This window comes from Gavialis gangeticus, unplaced genomic scaffold (assembly GCF_001723915.1).
Source record: "Gavialis gangeticus isolate Ggan-Ray unplaced genomic scaffold, GavGan_comp1, whole genome shotgun sequence".
Taxonomy (NCBI): Eukaryota; Metazoa; Chordata; order Crocodylia; family Gavialidae; genus Gavialis; species Gavialis gangeticus.
The window spans coordinates 138,782,774-138,799,923 of NW_017729025.1; the positions used below are offsets into that span (position 1 = coordinate 138,782,774).

A 17,150-nucleotide genomic window follows, 5' to 3' on the forward strand; every position below is an offset into this window, starting at 1 on the left:
CCAGTTCCATATGGGGGGGGGGGGGGGGGACTGCACCCCCAAGTTCCTAGTCCCAAATCCCACAGCTCCAGCTGGGGCAAAAACTGCAAAAGAACTCAGGAGAAGGGGAGCCAGGCCTAGGCTGGTTCCTGGGCCTGAACTACTGATAGGTTCAGCTGAGAGTTCCCCTTTACACTGGTTCCTCTGGCTGGGTCCCTCCCTAGGGTTCCCCCCAGCCCCCTCCAGCGCCCTTTTCCTATGTCCCTGGGGTGACATCACCCCATGTATCCAATCAGGGGTCACCAGGCTTCTAGTTTTATGTCTCTTAAATTAATTTGAAAAAAAGAACGCTGTCCAGTAAGCCAGTTAGGCTAGGGGTCTGCTTTCCTCCTGCTTACGTGACAAGAAGCCAGGTTTTCTTGTTTACAGTAAACAGAAAGATGGTTCTAGGCAAAAGGTCTAAACAGAAGGCAGTTTCCTGCCTACGTGCTTGCACGTTTCTTTTCAGATAAGAAACAGCCAAGATACAGCAGAGCAAACACGTATTTAACCTGGTCATATTCAAACCAAAACTATTTTACAGCAACATAAGACTAGAACAGTTTGCAGTACAAAATGCTTGTACATTTTGTGTGTGAGTTACAAATAAAAATCAATGGAGTCACTTTAACAAGTGCAGGAAGAGGGATATTTAGAGCACCAGGATCAAACATCCCTTGCCTGCCCCAATGTGCATGAAGAGAAGAAACAAGGAAGAGGAGGAAGATGGAGAGATCAGTGAGATCTGATCTCTTAATTCTAATTTTTATGCTCCTCATTTGTCAAGGGACTGCATGGTATATAACATTGACTAGATATGCATATTTGTAATGAGATACATATAAATGTCCAGCATACACATATTTAAAGTGTTAATAGTCAACTGCAATGAGGAGTATATGGTATGAGGAAGGGGGAGTATTTAAAATACTTATTCATACTGACAGATGCATTTAATTGCCTTCTTCCAATTGATTCAGTGCTGGAATCAAACCCAGAAGGCTACTGAGGAGTCCTTTGGCTGATTTGTGATTCAGGGTTGTGACTCATTTGAGCAGTCTTGGGACATAAGCAGAGACAGTTTTATGTCTGGATCTCACAGTCAAATCTGTGTGGGCAGACACTTGTGCCCACAGAATTTTGCTGATTTAATTGCATCTTTTCGTGGATGGAAGAATATAACCATATGGCTCTGATTACAAGAATGGGGCTTACAGTATTGTGGAGAGACGAAAATCTAAGACTTGTGTTTCTACATTAGGATCTATTGTTCTTTCTCATACAGCCAAGTCCTATTCTTTTTTAGCTTTAGTTCTGTGTTTTGTTCTTGTAAATCTCTATCTCTTTATATATTTTCGTGGCATCCATTCTTGTGTGCATGCTTTTATCTCTCCGGATCTTTAAAACTCTTTTTTCTAAAGAATTAAAAAATTATCTAAGAATTCTTTAGAAAATTCTTTTTCTAAAGATTTTTTTCACAGCTGTCACTTATAAGAATCTTCTGCCCTTACATGTACTTTGTTACATACTGGAGTAACATCTCAGTAATATAAAACTAAATTTACAGTTGTATTGAATGCAAAAATAGAATATAACTGTGTCTACTTCCAGCGGGTTTCCATTGCTCCTTCCAGGAAACATGAGTTGGAATATATGTGCTTTCATATGCTGAAGCATATGTGCTTTCACCTACAGGTTTCCCTCGCCAACCATTGGGGTTGGGTTCCTGAAAGTTCCTGTGGTTGGCAAGACAAAAGTCTTATGGGAAAAATAGCAGGTGACGGGCTGATGTGTGGCCATGGAAAACTGTGGCTACTCAAAACTGTATACCTTGGTAGCCAAAATGGTGTATAGAATATTAAATGTGGATACTCAAAACTGGGGTTGGCAAAACCGTGGTTGGCAAGGGAAACCTGTACTGCCTTATCTGCAAATGGGGCAGTTCCAGTCTTACATGAAGGCAGAGTGAGAACAAAAGCAGCCAAGCAAAGTTGCAATTTAAATTTGACCTGGGAATGACTAGTGAGACTAAGAGCAGGAATCTTGAGGCCAATCCTTTCTCACCAGATCTCCCAGACCCTGTGTTAGTATCCAGACTCATCCCTTTCTTGGGGTTTGGCTATATTGGTAGCTGAAAACCAGTAAGACAACATAAATCAGCCATGCTGTTTCGGTGAGCTTGGCTATCTTCCAAGCCCTGTTTTTCCTAATCTCCTTGTTTTATTGACCCTTTTTCTCCTACTTTAAATTCAAAGTAGGAATAACAAGCCATTCCTGCCAGCAGAACTTGAACAGTTTTTGCACATGCTGTCATCATGGCTCAATGAGAGGCTTGCCACCAGGTAGAATTTAGTGTGGAGAGACTTTCTACTGCTCCTGCAGTTTCAGCTGGTGTCAGTTGGACTTGCAGGTGTCAGGCACCTTGGCAAATGTGGTCTTAGTTCTCCAAAGCTGGGGCACCCCAAATTATAGACAAATTGTAATCTTATTGCTCAGGGGGACTGGGAAGGAAAAAAAATGCTTTTTTTGGTAAAATCTTAAAAAAACAAACTTTTTTTGTTTCACACAACTCTTGCCAAAATGTAGATGTTTTCATTTCCGCCAGAAAAAATATTTATTTTTCTCAATTACTTTTTCATACTCCTATTTAGCTCTCCTACCTTCTTCATTTTCTTTTCTAGCTCTCCTACCTTCTTCATTTTCTTTTCTAGCACCTCTAATACTGAGTACTACTACTTAATTTCTTTAATAGAGGTGTTATGCAGCTCATTTCATGCATGTTTGTAAAACCCTTTGATATCTTTGCTTCTGTAGTGCAATACAAATGGAAAGTTATTTCAGTGCTTTTCTTCTTTCTTAGTGCCAGCTGTGGAATTTGTGCCAATTGCTATTTCTTGCATTGAGACTTGGAGTTTTATTATAGTTCATTGCAAAGGAATAGCAATGGCAATCAATTTGAGAACCTGCTAACCATTGTGATATGCACAACATCCTATTTTCAAAGCATCTTAAGTTAATGTATAGATAATGGCATAGAGCCCTGTTTAGGTGCTGCAGCCTTATCCTTGTTCAGATCGGTTGTTTACAGGAAACCACTCAACACTGCCTCATTTATACTAAAACTTTAATGGTTTTAAGAGCTTCTGCAAAAACACCTCACAGTACAGAAACCTTTTTTTTTTAAATAACAATAAATAATAGTATTGTTAGTTTTGCAAGAAGCTAAGCATTTGGACAGACATATATTTTGACATGTATTGCTGGCCTGACTATTATTTCAGCCTCATACAGCAGTTCTTTGACTGGACTTTCCTTATCAGTGTTCTCTGTCTTTATTTTTTCTTTTTAGTGAGCCTACCTCTGGATTCCAATCAGCCTGCCTTTCTGTCATCATTTGAATTTTTAGGGGTAAGGGGCAATTGGAGGGAAAGGGTTCTGTATTTTTTGGATAATAGTTAACTGTCTGCAACAGGTTTTCTGCTGCTACCACCTTTCACCTCTGCATCCTTAGTAGTTAAACCTTGACAGATTCATTAGAGCTGACATTAGGCTTAGATGTGATGTGGGTCACTGGCCTTCAAAATAAGAGATGGAAGTAGCCTTCTAGAAGAAGATGATGAAAGAAGATGGAGATGGAGAAGGAAGCTTTGCAACCTTAAAAGTAGACAGGTTTGAGCAGGAGACTCCAGCTGAAAGTTTAAGCATTTTAAAATGTGCTTTGGTAACAAAGTGGATCTCAGAATGGGCTTTTTATTTATTTATTTTTATTTTTTAGTAAACGTGTATTTTTTGTTTGAGGCTTGGTGGAAACACCACCAAGTTGCAGTCTTCGTGTACAAATATTATCTGAATTGCATTGTCATTGTTATGTCATATCTTAAGGCTTGGGTTGGAGTGAAGAATTACAATAGAAGTAGATCTCTAAATGTCTGAGAGCCAGTGCTGTAGCAAGGTGGGGTGGGGATGGGCAAGTGGAGCGACTGCCCTGGACGTTGAAGTGAAGGGGCGCCAACAGGTGCTGCCCAACTGGGACAGGGTGAGGGATGGATCCTTGAGCAGCTTGTTTGGGGAGGTGCAGGGATGGAAGGAGGGCAGCTCTCGCTGGTGCGTTCACTCCCGGGCAAGAAAGGGGGGGGGGGGGGGGCATGCCACGACACTGCTGATAGCCTTTCTCTGGATCAACTTGGAAGTAGGAGAGTGAAGATGCATCCAGGATCTTATCTCTTAACTTCAGTCCATAGAAGAAGGAGCAGAACCCTTTCTCTGACCTCTCTGAAGGTAGAAGACACCTGCAACAGTGTAACTGAAAGTACAATGTCCCAAGCTCCATCTCTTGCCCATGCTCAGGATGGGTATGTTGCCTACTTTGATTTAGCTTTGAAACTGCGAGCACAAATACCTTGATGTTGTTATTCCTGAGAAGGGTTAAAACATACTAGTGTCAGCATCACTACAGGAGAGTAACTGAAAATAGGCCAGAAGCTTTGGCTGGAAGAATTTGACAGTCCTTTCCTTGCATCTCCTTGTGTCAGTGTTTTAAAACAATGTGCAGTCTTTCATTCATATTATGAAAAGTTACTCAAAGTAGGTCTTGAACAGAAAAGCAGGAATCTCTCTTATACCTAGTGACTTGTACGTATAAACTTAGACTGCAGCATCACAGCCTGCAATGCTTTTTAATTGAACTAGAACTTATTTAGTTCTGTCTTCATTTCTAATTGGAATCACTTATCAGGAAAATGATGTACAATGAGAGAGATAGAGACAGAGGGCTCATCTACACATGATGCTATGTCACTGTAGCTATGCACTGTGGCAGTGTAGTGTCCATGGGTGTCTACACATGACCAGCAGCTACTTTGCTGTAATGGCATGCTCCCCCATTATAGCACACTGGGACAGCAAAGTAGCTGCTAAAAATAACCATGCGCTGCATGTACGGTACAGTACTGATGGGTACTGCGACATGCTTTAGTAGTTCCAAAAGGAAGTACTAAAGCACAGCGCAGTAACAATGTCAGCTTAGGGCAACATGTAGATGTGCCCAGAGAGAATAAAAACTAACAATAAAAAAGGACATGCTTAACAAGTGAATATGCAGGGGAGATGGTGATGTTAAAGGTCTGTTTGGCAGTTTGTCTGTTTCTAAGCAAAAGAATTCTGAAATTAAACTAGTGCCCCCTTTGCAAGGTAGTTTAGGTAATTGTCAAAAGGCAGGTAGGTTCCATGTGCTTAATAAAACAGAAAAGGGTAAACTTAAAAGTAAGGTATATAAAATAGGAATAAATATCAGGCAACTTTAGCTTTCTTGTAGGAAAATAAGATTGGATGGAATTTTAGGAGTTCATCTAGTCCAAACCTTTGCTTCAAAAGAGGAGCATCCCTGTCTAACCCATTTTAGCCAATAGTCATGAAGCCTGCACCTAAAAACTTCCAGTAAACTTCCATAAGCTCTCTAGGTAATCTGTTCCAGTATTTGACTACCATCGTACCTAGAAAGTTCTTCCTAATATCCAACCTAAATCTGCCGTTTTGACAATTTAAGCCTGTTAGTTCTTACTTACTTGCCTGTGGATACAGAAGAGTTGATTTTTCTGTCCTCTTCATAACATCATTTTTATGCTTAGAAACTGTTTTCAAACCCCTTTTATATGCTAAAATGGACCATCTTGAGCTGTTCTTTCAGTGTTGGCTATTAATAGAATTGGGGTTCTGTAGATGTTCATATTAACATGGAAATAGACTCATAGACCACTTCCCTCTCCCGTTTATCTCGGGCCCCTAGCCAACGTTCACATACATGTAATATTGCTGTAGTAATTACCCTATGTTGTGGCTATTTTTAGTTTGATTTAGTAAGTTGGCACAATGATGTGAGGACCACACATACAATAATGGAGGACCACACATTCAATAACCATTTTTGCAGGGATCTTTAGTGGTTCAAGCTATACAGTTTGAGAAGCTAGGAGAGGGACATGAAACACAACTCTGTTGCAGCCATGGGAACTGAACTTTTGTTTATTGTCCCTGGTTTTCTGGGGTTTTTTTTTTTTATTCTGTGGGTGAATCCCAAGTAGAGCCTTGCCAACAGAAACATTCACCTGGCCTAAACATGGGTTTTCATTTATTTATTTATTTTGCTTTCATTAGTTACAACAGTTTCTCACAGTGAGAAGTACTTTAGTGTACAGACATTGGGGAGGCTAGGGGGAGGTTTGATTGAGTTAAAAATTGCCACCTGATCTAAGGTAAGTTGGGATGGGGGGCTAATGGGGGGAGAGGCTCTGGGAGGGGCAAGCAGGGTCCATAGGGGGATCAGAGAATTAGGGGGGGGTAAGGGGGTGTGGGAAGATTTGGGGGGATTGAGGGGTTCTCAGCATCCATGGGGGTTTGGGGAGCATGGGGCTATTTTGATCCTCCCCAACCCCCCACACCTAGACAAACAACCTTTCCTGGAGAACCTACTCCCACAATCCTGCCACCCCCCACCTTGACTTACTTCCTGAGCTTCTGGCTCTGGCTAATTCTGGTAAAAGTGTCATTGGAAGTGGCTTGTGAAGGGTTTGGCAGGCTCAGGGGTGGAGGGCTGGCTGGCTGGTCTGTGGGGCGGGGGTGGGGGAGATGGACTGGGGGTTTAAAAATAGCCTGGTGCCGGGGGGGGGTAGGAAAAGTTCAGCCCCAGGGCTGTGGCCAGTGGCTGGGCTTTCCCAGCCCTGGGGTTGCACTGGACAAAAGTTCAGGACAGGTAGATTGGTCTAAACTGGACAACCTGATCTAAGTTAGGTGTACCTCAGAGGTAGGGTTAACTTAGATCCGGTCCGCCATTTTTAGTCTGATCTGACTGTCCTGAACTTCTGTACAGTTTGTACTTAGATTGACCTAGCTAGTGTAATGTCTGCACCTAGGCAAATTCAGTTAGATTGGGTGGCCATTTGTGATGCGACTTAAGCTCCCTGAATGTCTGTACTCAGCCTTAAGCTTTCTTGCTACGTCTGTCCTGTGTTTATAGAGTAATCTGTTCCAGGTTTGGGGAGGCTGGTTGTAGTGAAGCTCATTGCATAGGGTTCCTCTGCTTTCTACTGAAGAGTTTCTTCATCTCATCACCATAGCTCCTCCTCTGCCTTAAAAGAGGCATGGCTCATCTACCAGACATGTTGATATATTCTCATCCTTTCCCTGTCATTTACCAAATGCAGGAAGAATCATCCATATCTTCATTTATAAGAAAGACTTACTCAATTATTACAACTATAAAGGTTTCCTATAAAATAATTTGGATTTCTCTGGGAAAGAGAGAATCTAATTGTTCTGAAGGTCAATCTCAGAAGGGATTTCTTTGCTTTGCAATATCTCCCAGTGGCCAGCCTTTAGACAGACAGTTCTGTGCTACATAAGTAGCGAGGGTTCAGTATTGGCTTTCTAATAGCCAGTGTCATTCTCAAAGTGTGTTAGGGGAGGGGTAGGAGGAATAGATAATAAAAAAAAGCCATTATGGAGGGAGGCTCCTTAGAGCTCTTCTTAACTCAGCTTCTCTATGTATAGAAACTGACCCAAAATTGAAATTTATGTCATTTTATAAGTATCATTAGGAGAACAATTATGCCAAATGATGTGCACTGAGCAGAGAAGCTGTGAAAGCCCCACATAATAATATCATCATGGTTTTAATTCTCCCTATGTGAATCTTGTATTGGTATACTACAAGCTGTTCAGAGCTACTTAGAATAGAAAAATAAATCTTGTAGCAAAATTATCAAAAAGGATAGGAAAAATAAAAATAAGAAAATGAAAAATGATCACATGATAGGTTTCAGGTTTCAGATTTCTTGTAAAGATATTGTGTATTTTGGCCAAGATTTTCAGTTATTTGGGGTTCTTCAGTTTTTAGGGTCTCCAACTTGAAGTGCCTGAATGAAGCTAGTTCTGGGTATCCATGAACTATTAAATCATAAAAAATGAAATGCAGTTTATAAAACTAGCACTAAATTAATGTAAAGCTGCAAAGGCTTGCTGAGGAATAGATGTTTTGACATTATAGATACGAAATACTTTAGGCAGATGTAACAATTGAGAATTAAGCTAGGTGAATGAGCAAAAATATTAAAGTAGTTTAAAAATGGTGTTGTAGCCATGACGGTCCATAAATTATGTGAGAAGCAAGGCCTTCTTAGGGTGATATCTTTTTTTGGAGCAACTGCGTAGTTGGGATGAAGTTAGATGAGCTTTTGAATGTGAGACTTTCTTCCTCAGGTCTCACATTTGAAAGCTTGTAAAAGACATCACCCTAAGAAATCCTAAAACATATTAAAGTCCACTGGATTTGAGGCATGGGTCTAATTGTAATTATTTAAGAAGATCTGGCCTTCCATCTAATTAACTAACTATCACTAGCTTACTTTCGAAAAATGACATGTTAATTATCCACAAAGGGAAAAAAGATGATGGATGGTATCATGTAGAAAAAAATGAGCATAAATAATTCCTGTGACCATTGTGGAGCAAATATCCCAATTAAATCAGAAACGCACTATATCATCCACCAGACCAGAAGCTACATATTGCATGATAGGATTAAGAATTTGGATATTTTTAACGTGGCTTAGCCAATGCTTTACATGCAGATACTCCAGGCAAAGTTACTTTCATCTTGGATGGCAGAAATTCATATTTAAAAAAACCTTGTGCAGTATGTAACTAGGGTGGACAATTGGGGCACCAGTCTCAGGTGCCCTAGTAGAGGGTAGTACAAGATAGCAGCTATCACCACCTCTGCTAGGGGTGCAGAACCTGATTATTATGCCTCTGGTCTTGTGGTATTATTAACATGTAGAAAGAAAGTGAATGAAACTTTCAGAACAGAGTTTGAAAATTCGTCTAAATTTAGTATGTTCTTTTTATCAATTCCTAGAGTATAATGCAGACATTTCATTGTGCAACAGTGGCACCTAGTGGAGGCTGGAATTATAACAGCTGCTCAGTTTATAGGTACCTGAGACTGTTTTTTTTAAATTTCCCCTGTTCATAACTATAGGCCTCAATTTAAAAAAAAATAAAAACACATTGCTATTCAGGACAACGTTCAGGCACATGCCTATGTGCTTTCAGGAGTCAGGCCTGCAGTGACTCATTTATCAATTTATGTTTTCATCTTGCAACTCTAGATTATCTGAACAGTTCTGCTTCTTGACCCAAGTCATTTATCTCCCTATCAGAAGGAAACACTTAGGGGCTTCATTAATTAAAAAAAATTACTTCTGTGTAAACAAAAACATCACTTCCAAACGCAATGCATTAACTCAAAATATAAAATCAATCTAATCTACCCTTGTGTATAATCTCAATGCACTGATCTCCATTCCTCTTTCCCATTAAAAGGGTCAGATTGCCAAAATAGTTTGTACTATTGCTCAAAGACTAATTACATAGAAGCATGCCTTATCTTACCCTTGAAACTCTAGCTTCAACTTCTGTTACACTAGTTATGATGATGTTACATACGTTAGTGAGACCAGGCTCATTTAGGGTGAGCATCTTTTCAAAAGGGAAAGGCGGGCCACATGTTTGCATCCCCCCCTGCCTCATGCATAAATCTGGAGGGGCATGTGCCCCCCGACTATGGTCCCCACTCCCTGGGTGAGCTGTCCAGGGCTCTGTCTGACTCCATGCCCTGGCCCCATGCACTGTCCTGGCTGGGCAGTGCCCCTAGCCCCTGCTCCACTCCCTCCTTCACTCTTGATTTGCCCTCCCCCACACACCCTATACCGCTTTGCACACCATAGACTTCACTGCAGAAAGCTGCTCTCCAGGCTGCCTAGCTGTGTTCCCAGCCACATGCATGTATGAGGGCATGCACATGCATGTGGCGCCCCTGGCATCCCACTCCCAGGAGCCCCTTGCAGGCGGAAACCTGCTGTTTCCCTATCCCTGCATGATGCTGCAAATTCAGGACAAACCCTCCTGTCCAACCAAACCCTGTCCTGCCCAATTAGGGATGAGTAGTCACCCTAGCCTCAGTCCCATCTTCAGTCCCATTTGCCATGTGTGCACAAATGCTTTAGAGAGAATCCATCATTGCACTGCAGCTCATTGTTCCAGCTGTGTTCATTCAGAGGGGCCAAGCTCAACATCAACATCCCAGCATCAGCGTAGGGCTGGAGATAGGAGGAAGGATGGTCAGGGTATCTTTGCAAGTGATTCCTCACAGTTTCAGTGTCTTTTAACAATGATATAAGATGAAGCAGTCCAGACATTCTTTGGGGACTTCATCTTCACTGACAGCTGGTGCAGGAAGACTCTTAATTGACCCTTGAGACCAGGACAGCTGTGAATCTGACCCTCTGCCTCTGACTGCACCACTATGTGGTCCTGCATTTTGTGGATTTATGTCAGGCATTTACCATCTCTTTAAAATGAATTTGCATGTTTCCAAATCCTCCTCATTTTCCTATGTAAGTTTAAAATGGTACAATATCTGTTTTTGAAAGAAAAGTTCTTAGATATCGGAAAAGACAAATTGATCAGCCAAAATTAACAAAGGTCATTACAAGAATTGCGCCTATCTTCAAGAAAGTGAGGAAAGTAGATCTGGCAAACAGGCCCATCAGCCTGACCCCTATCCTGGGGAAGGTCTTGGAAAAGATTGTCAAAGAGGCCATCCTTAACAGACTAGCTGAAGGCAATATCCTGAGGGATACCCAGCATGGGTTTGTTGTGGGTAGGTCTTGCCTGACGAATCTCATTTCCTTTTAGGACCACGTGACCTTTCACCTGGATAAGGGGGAAGAGATTGATGTTGTATATCTTGATTTAAAAAAAGCCTTTGATCTGGTATCCCATGATCACCTCTTGGCAAAGCTGGCTAACTGCGGCCTCGACCTCACCACGATCCACTGGCTGGGGAATTGGCTCTACAGTGGTGGTTGATGGAAGCCTATCATCTTGGAGTGCGGTCACCAGTGGGGTCCCTCAAGGCTCTTTCCTAGGGCCTATACCGTTTAACATCTTCATCAATGATGTGGACATTGAGTCAGAAGCGGACTGGCCAAGTTTGCTGACGACACCAAACTCTGGGGTAAAGCATCAACACCGGAGGACAGGAGAGTGATCCAGGCAGATCTTGACAGGCTCATGAAATGGGCGGATGAGAACCTGGTGGTGTTCAACACCGATAAATGCAAGGTTCTCCACCTTGGGAGGAAAAACCTGCACCATGCTTATAGGCTCACAGTGCTACACTGGCTAGCACTATGAATGAAAGGGAATTGGGGGTCATGATAGACCACAAGATGAACATGAACCTTCAGTGTGATGCTGCAGCTAGTAAAGCGAGCAAAATGCTGGCTTGTGTCCATAGATGCTTCTCAAGCAAATCCCAGAACATCATTCTCCTGTTGTACTTGGTCTTGATGAGGCCGCATCCAGTTTTGGGCTCCACAATTCAAAAGGGATGTGGAGAAGCTTGAGAGAGTGTAGAGAAGCCACATGCATGATCAGAGGTCAGAAAAACAGACCTTATGATGAGAGGTTGAGAGCCATGGGGCTCTTCAGCCTGGAAAAGCGTAGGCTCAGGAGTGATCTGGTGGCCACCTACAAGTTTATCAGTGGTGCTCATCAGGATCTGGGGGAACGTCTGTTCACCAGAGCCCCCCAAGGATGACAAGATCGAATGGTCACAAACTCTGCTGTGACCGATTCAGGCTGGACATAAGAACTTCTTTATTGTCCGAGTCCCCAGGGTTTGGAATAGACTGCTGCCAGAGGCAGTTCAGGCACCCACTTTGAACGCCTACAAGACACTCTTGGATGCTAGTCTTGCTGGGATCCTATGACCCCAGCTGACTTCCTGTCCCCAGGACAGGGAGCTGGACTCAATGATCCTCCGGGGTCCCTTCCAGCCTGAATGTCTATGAAATCTATGAAGAAAATCTCCAGAGTTTGCTGGTAGCAAATTGTCCTTGACTATCTGTCGTAGCTCAGTCCAGCTGACAAATGCTACAGTGGTGGATGTATCACCTGAGAATAATGTTTCAGAATGCAAGGCAGTGACCTGTGTGCATGTGAATCCTCACACCAACTGCAGATACTTCCTCAGCCTGATGAAGGGTATTTATACCTGAAAGCTTCCAAAGAAGATTTTTTCCAACTATTTGAGTTGGTCTAATATAAGATATCAGATTTGCCCAAAGAACCCTGTCTGCCTATGTTCTTAGACCAACACAGCTACAACCTATACCCCTGTAACATGAAAGATATTCAGTTTTGCCATTTGAAATGAAAACTATACAACATGAAAAAGAAAGAAGCCAAACTCAACAGTGACCAGCCTCTGGCTTTATTACTTTTCATTCCATCCAGGAAGAGCACATGCCAAATACAGATGCTTCTTCAGCCTGACAAAAGGTATTTATACCCGAAAGCTTGCAAAGAAGAATTTTTCCAACTATCTGAGTTGGTCTAATAAAAGATATCAATTTTCCCCAAAGAATTTTGTCTGCCTTGATAAAGGAGGTCACACATGGTAGGACCTAAGGCGGATTGTAGAAGGAGGTATTAGGAAGGACAACTTGTATTAAATGGATGACATAACTTATATTTCAAGTAAGAACAGGTAACTGAGGTACACACATTAAATCACAATTGATTTTCCTCACAGGAGAAAAAGACAGTCCATGGAAGATGCTGAAATGAAGGAGAAATGGAAGAGAAAGTGATTTTGCATAGCCTGAAGTTGCATGAAGCAGTTTTTGGAAGTTAAGAGTGAGAAGTGCAGATTTTATATATAGTAAAGTGGCCAGTCAGGATAATCCAATGACCCTATATTAAGAGATGTTTTTGAAAACTCAAAAAACTTATTTAGAAAGTAAAAAACTTTTTAATTAAAATTGGTTTAAGATTTAATATCAGAATTAAAAAAAAATCAGATTGTAGCCAAATGTTCAAAAGGAGACTGTTGGATTGCAAATGGGCACTGCTATGCATAACACAGATAATTGTGTGTAGTAGATTTATATACGGCCAGAACAACAGAATTCTCTGGGCTAGACCACGCCTTTCTACTCTGTGCAGTTTTAAAGATTTCAGGAGATTTTGATCTCTGTTTCACATTCCTTCACACTATAGAATAAAAAGTATGCCTTTATCCCAGTAAGGCCACATAGTTGTCTCTACCTCAGAATGCACTGGGTTTTGTATCTCTCAGTGGGCATGTCTACAGATGCAATTAATTTGAAGCAATAAACTCTGGTGCTTTTTGTGCCAGAGTTTATTGCTCTTGGGTGCACTGTTTGGGTGTGAGCCCAGGACCGCAGCACATTAAACTGGGTCAGAGCAGCCTGGGGTGGCAGGGGGCACCGGAGGTCAGCCTGCCAGCCCAGGGCTGCTGCTGCCCGGCTCAATGTGCTGTGGAGGGGCTGGTTGGGGCACAAGGGTGCTTCAGTGTGGGACTAGCCAACAGGTAACCCTTGCACTGAAGCACCCTCATGCCCCAGCCAGCCAGGTCAGGATCTACACATGCGTTGCTGCATACTAAAAACTCGGTAGCAGGATAGTACTTGTATTTACAATACTACCCTGCTGTGGGGTTTATTAATAGGGCTGCATGTGTGGATGCAGATGTTTAGTGTAGAGCTAATTAGGCAGCTCCACAGTAAACACTTTGTGTAGACACACCCAGTTTTCACTATCACAGTTTAAGTCAAATAATGGTCTGCTTCTCTGATGCTATTCAAGGGTCAGGAAGTATCTCATTTCCCTGGTTTCAGTTATCTGCTCCCTTTGTCCAGAGATGGAGCTGAATAAGGCAGAGATGCTGAAAACAGAGGGCAGAAGGAGAAGGAGGCCTTACAACAAGGTCCAGCAATAATAAGGCTCCCTACCCAGTTGTGGCAAAATGCAGCTGTTGCTTGGTTGAAATCAGTGGCGATGTGTAGGAGGTGTACGGGGGTGCATGTGCACCCCCTGAGAGCACTGGTGCACCCTCTGACAGCCAGCACTCCCCACTTAGGCAACGGGCAAGGGCGGGGAGGCGGGAGCACTGGTGTCCCCACTCTGAGCAGCCGCTGGGGAGTTGGGGGGCCAGTAGAAGTGCTGCTGGTAGTTCCGGGGGCACTGCTCGTGATTCCAGGGCAGCGCGATTGGCCGTGGGGGACCCCCCGGTCAGTGAATATTGGCTGCAGGGGACCTCCCCACTCCTGGTTGCCGACTGGTCGCACCAGTCACCCATAGTTGTTGCTGAATGATATGTATGACTCTGATGGTCTCCGATGCACAGTGCAAGATACAATGATATTTATGCCTCTTGGCAGGTCTGAACGAAATGATGCTAGGCAATAGCTTAATTAGAAATATAATGTATTATACACAGTATCCCTGTACTCATTACAGGGGAGAAAAAAAAAAGGATGTTTTAAAGAGTAGCAGGCAGCAGTTAAAAGGTATTTGTCTTTAAAAAAATGCATCCAGAGTTTTGTTAATGTCTGAATCTTGCTATTCAAAGGATATTAGTTCCTGGGCTAAAACTGTAAGACTATACTTTCCAAAAATACCAGCCTGGGGCTGCACTTTGCAAGACTCACATAAGCTATGCCAGTAAAAACTGAGGGGAAACTTATCAACATTTTTGAAGGCTTAATGGCCAAATGCTGCAAATGTGAAGGAGGGCCTAGTAATTCAGAGTCTGGCAGAGGCCCATCCAATAAACATGCTGACAGGGTCTATCCTCCTGATATTATTAATAAAATTGTATTTGTTGTGGCAGCCAAGATCTTCAGGATGGAGTCACTGGAAGGAAAACAGAAAATAGGAAGAGAATGAAAGAGATTAGTTAGGGGCCCACTTCTGGTGCTATTTTGGTATTATTGATCTTACTGGTAATGACTAAGCCTCACTCATGGACCAAGACTTCATGGCGCAAGATAGTTTACAAGACCAGAGCAAAAAAATGGTTTTAGCCCCAAGATTTTTCCATTTGGGTTGTCCAAGAGGGACTGTAGTACATCCTAAAAGAGGTGAGAAAAGTGAAATGAAGTGTTGCGATAGGGAACCTATATTTTGTTCTATTCAGGCTTGGTTTCAGGCCTTTGGGAGTAAGTGGTAAAGTTCATATTGATATTGGTAAGGTAAGATGAGATGGAGTTTAATCTCAGGAAGTTCAGGTTATCTGATTTTTAGCAACAGGCCAGGAATCAAGGGAATGCAAAACTATTTTCCTTGAAACAAAATAGATTGTATCAGCCTTCATCTTCTAATATGGAGGAGCTTGGAGAGTTAGTGGATTTCAGTATGCCACGTTGTTTAGGTCAAGATAGAGCACTGAATAGTAAATAATTATTTTGTTCATGTGCACATGACTTTGCTATGAATGAGAGCAGCCTGTGTGTTGAACTTCATGGCCCGTGGCCTAGAATTTGGATTCTTTCATGGCAAGAAAAACCCCCCATACTGGTGATAATTCACAATGGACTGTAAAGAATTTACTTATTTCCATGCATGATGATGATGATTATAATAACCTCTATGTTCATATTGACAATTTAACCCAGTATGAAAGGTTACTGAGGGAATATGTTATGCCAAAAAAAAATTTTGTTCCCAAACAGGACTACTTCTAGTTACTATCCACAGCAGGAAAAATGTCTATTTTAAAAGTTATCTTCTGATTTAGAGATTTTGCAAAATACTTTTTGAACAACCTTTTGTTTGTCAAGGCTATAGAAAGATTCACATTAGTTTTAATGGCCTTTGGTTTCATCCTAATATTTAAATTCTGTTTGATATGTGAAATGGGCATGTATAGGCATTACATTTGACAGTTGTACAAATTGTATAAATACATCCATTTGTAGTGCTTTAACTGGGGGAAATTCACCCCTGGTCAAAAATAGTATTTAAATGGAACTGAAATGATGCATAAACCTTGTGCTGTCCTCTACACCAAACTAGTCTTGTCCAGTCTGGTATTAGTTCAACCTTGGTTTGTGTCCACCACATTATTCCAAGACACACACACAAGCTGTTTATGTTTTAGCTCCATGTGCTGGGCCAGTAAAGAAAACGCAAAATCATGGGCAACAGTAAAGCTATGAAAGAAAATGAAGGGCCTGATAACTACGGTAGCTTGAAAGTATTCTTAAAAATGGCTATTCAGCAAAAAACACAGAACATTTTGTACGAAGTTTTACAAAATTTCTTCACCATTTTTTTTTCCAGCTCTGTATTTGCTCAGAACACTTGCAGTGTAAAACATTTCATTTAAAAAAGTGGTTTTTTTCTCTGTGCATCAAGCACCATCTCAGCCTTCTTTTTTGTGATCTTTCTTCGTCCTTGAAACATAATAAACATGCAGGTTGAGATCCTGCAAGCTGTTATACACATGGGGTGCGAAACCAATTTGATTCAAGGGTCAGTGAGGATCTAGTCAGGGAACTTTTGGAGGGACTGGATATATTTAAATCAGCTGGTCCAGGTGATCTCCACCCCAGAGTACTGAGGAAATTAGCTGAGGTGGGACCCCTAGCATGGCTTTACAAGCACTTGTGGTGGTCTGGTGTGGTGCCAGAGGACTGGAAGAGGGCCAAGGTGGTTCCCATCTTCAAAAAAGGGGGGAAGGAGGACCCTGGAAACTATAGGCCAGTTAGTCTTACCTCGAACCTGGGTAAGCTTTTTTGAGAGAATTATCCTGGCACATGTCCACGAGGGGCCAGCGGGGGAGGTTATGCTTAGGGGCAACCAACACAGGTTCATTAGAGGCAGGTCCTGTCAAACCAACCTGGTGGCCTTCTATGACCAGGTCACAAAATCCTTAGATGCAGGGGTAGCAGTGGACGTAGTCTTTCTGGATTTTAGGAAGGCCTTCGACACTGTCTTTCATTCCATTCTCATTAAGAAACTGGGGGACTGTGGTGTCGACACCTACAGAACCAAATGGGTCGCCAAGTGGCTGAAGGACTGCACCCAGAGAGCGGTGGTGGATGGGTCATTTTCGACCTGGAGGGATGTGGGTAGTGGGGTTCCACAGGGCTCAGTCTTTGGGCTCGCAGTGTTCAACATCTTCATCAGTGACTTGGATGAGGGGGTAAAAAGTGCCCTGTTCAAATTTGCTGATGACACTAAGATGTGGGGGGATGTGGGCA

At 42.3% G+C, this 17,150-nt stretch overlaps 1 protein-coding gene and 1 long non-coding RNA gene across 2 annotated transcripts in view; one reads left to right on the forward strand and one right to left on the reverse strand.

Annotated features, from left to right (window-relative positions):
- The window catches only part of INSC (inscuteable homolog (Drosophila)), a 403,168-nt gene that overhangs the window by 324,610 nt on the left and 61,408 nt on the right, over positions 1–17,150 (forward strand). The gene's annotated exons all lie outside the window — the stretch shown is intronic.
- On the reverse strand, positions 1,406–7,677 carry LOC109299115. Its single transcript, XR_002097772.1, has 3 exons — positions 7,666–7,677; positions 4,176–4,177; positions 1,406–1,931 (listed from the first exon to the last, which is right to left on the reverse strand). It is a non-coding gene; the product is annotated as an uncharacterized LOC109299115 (long non-coding RNA).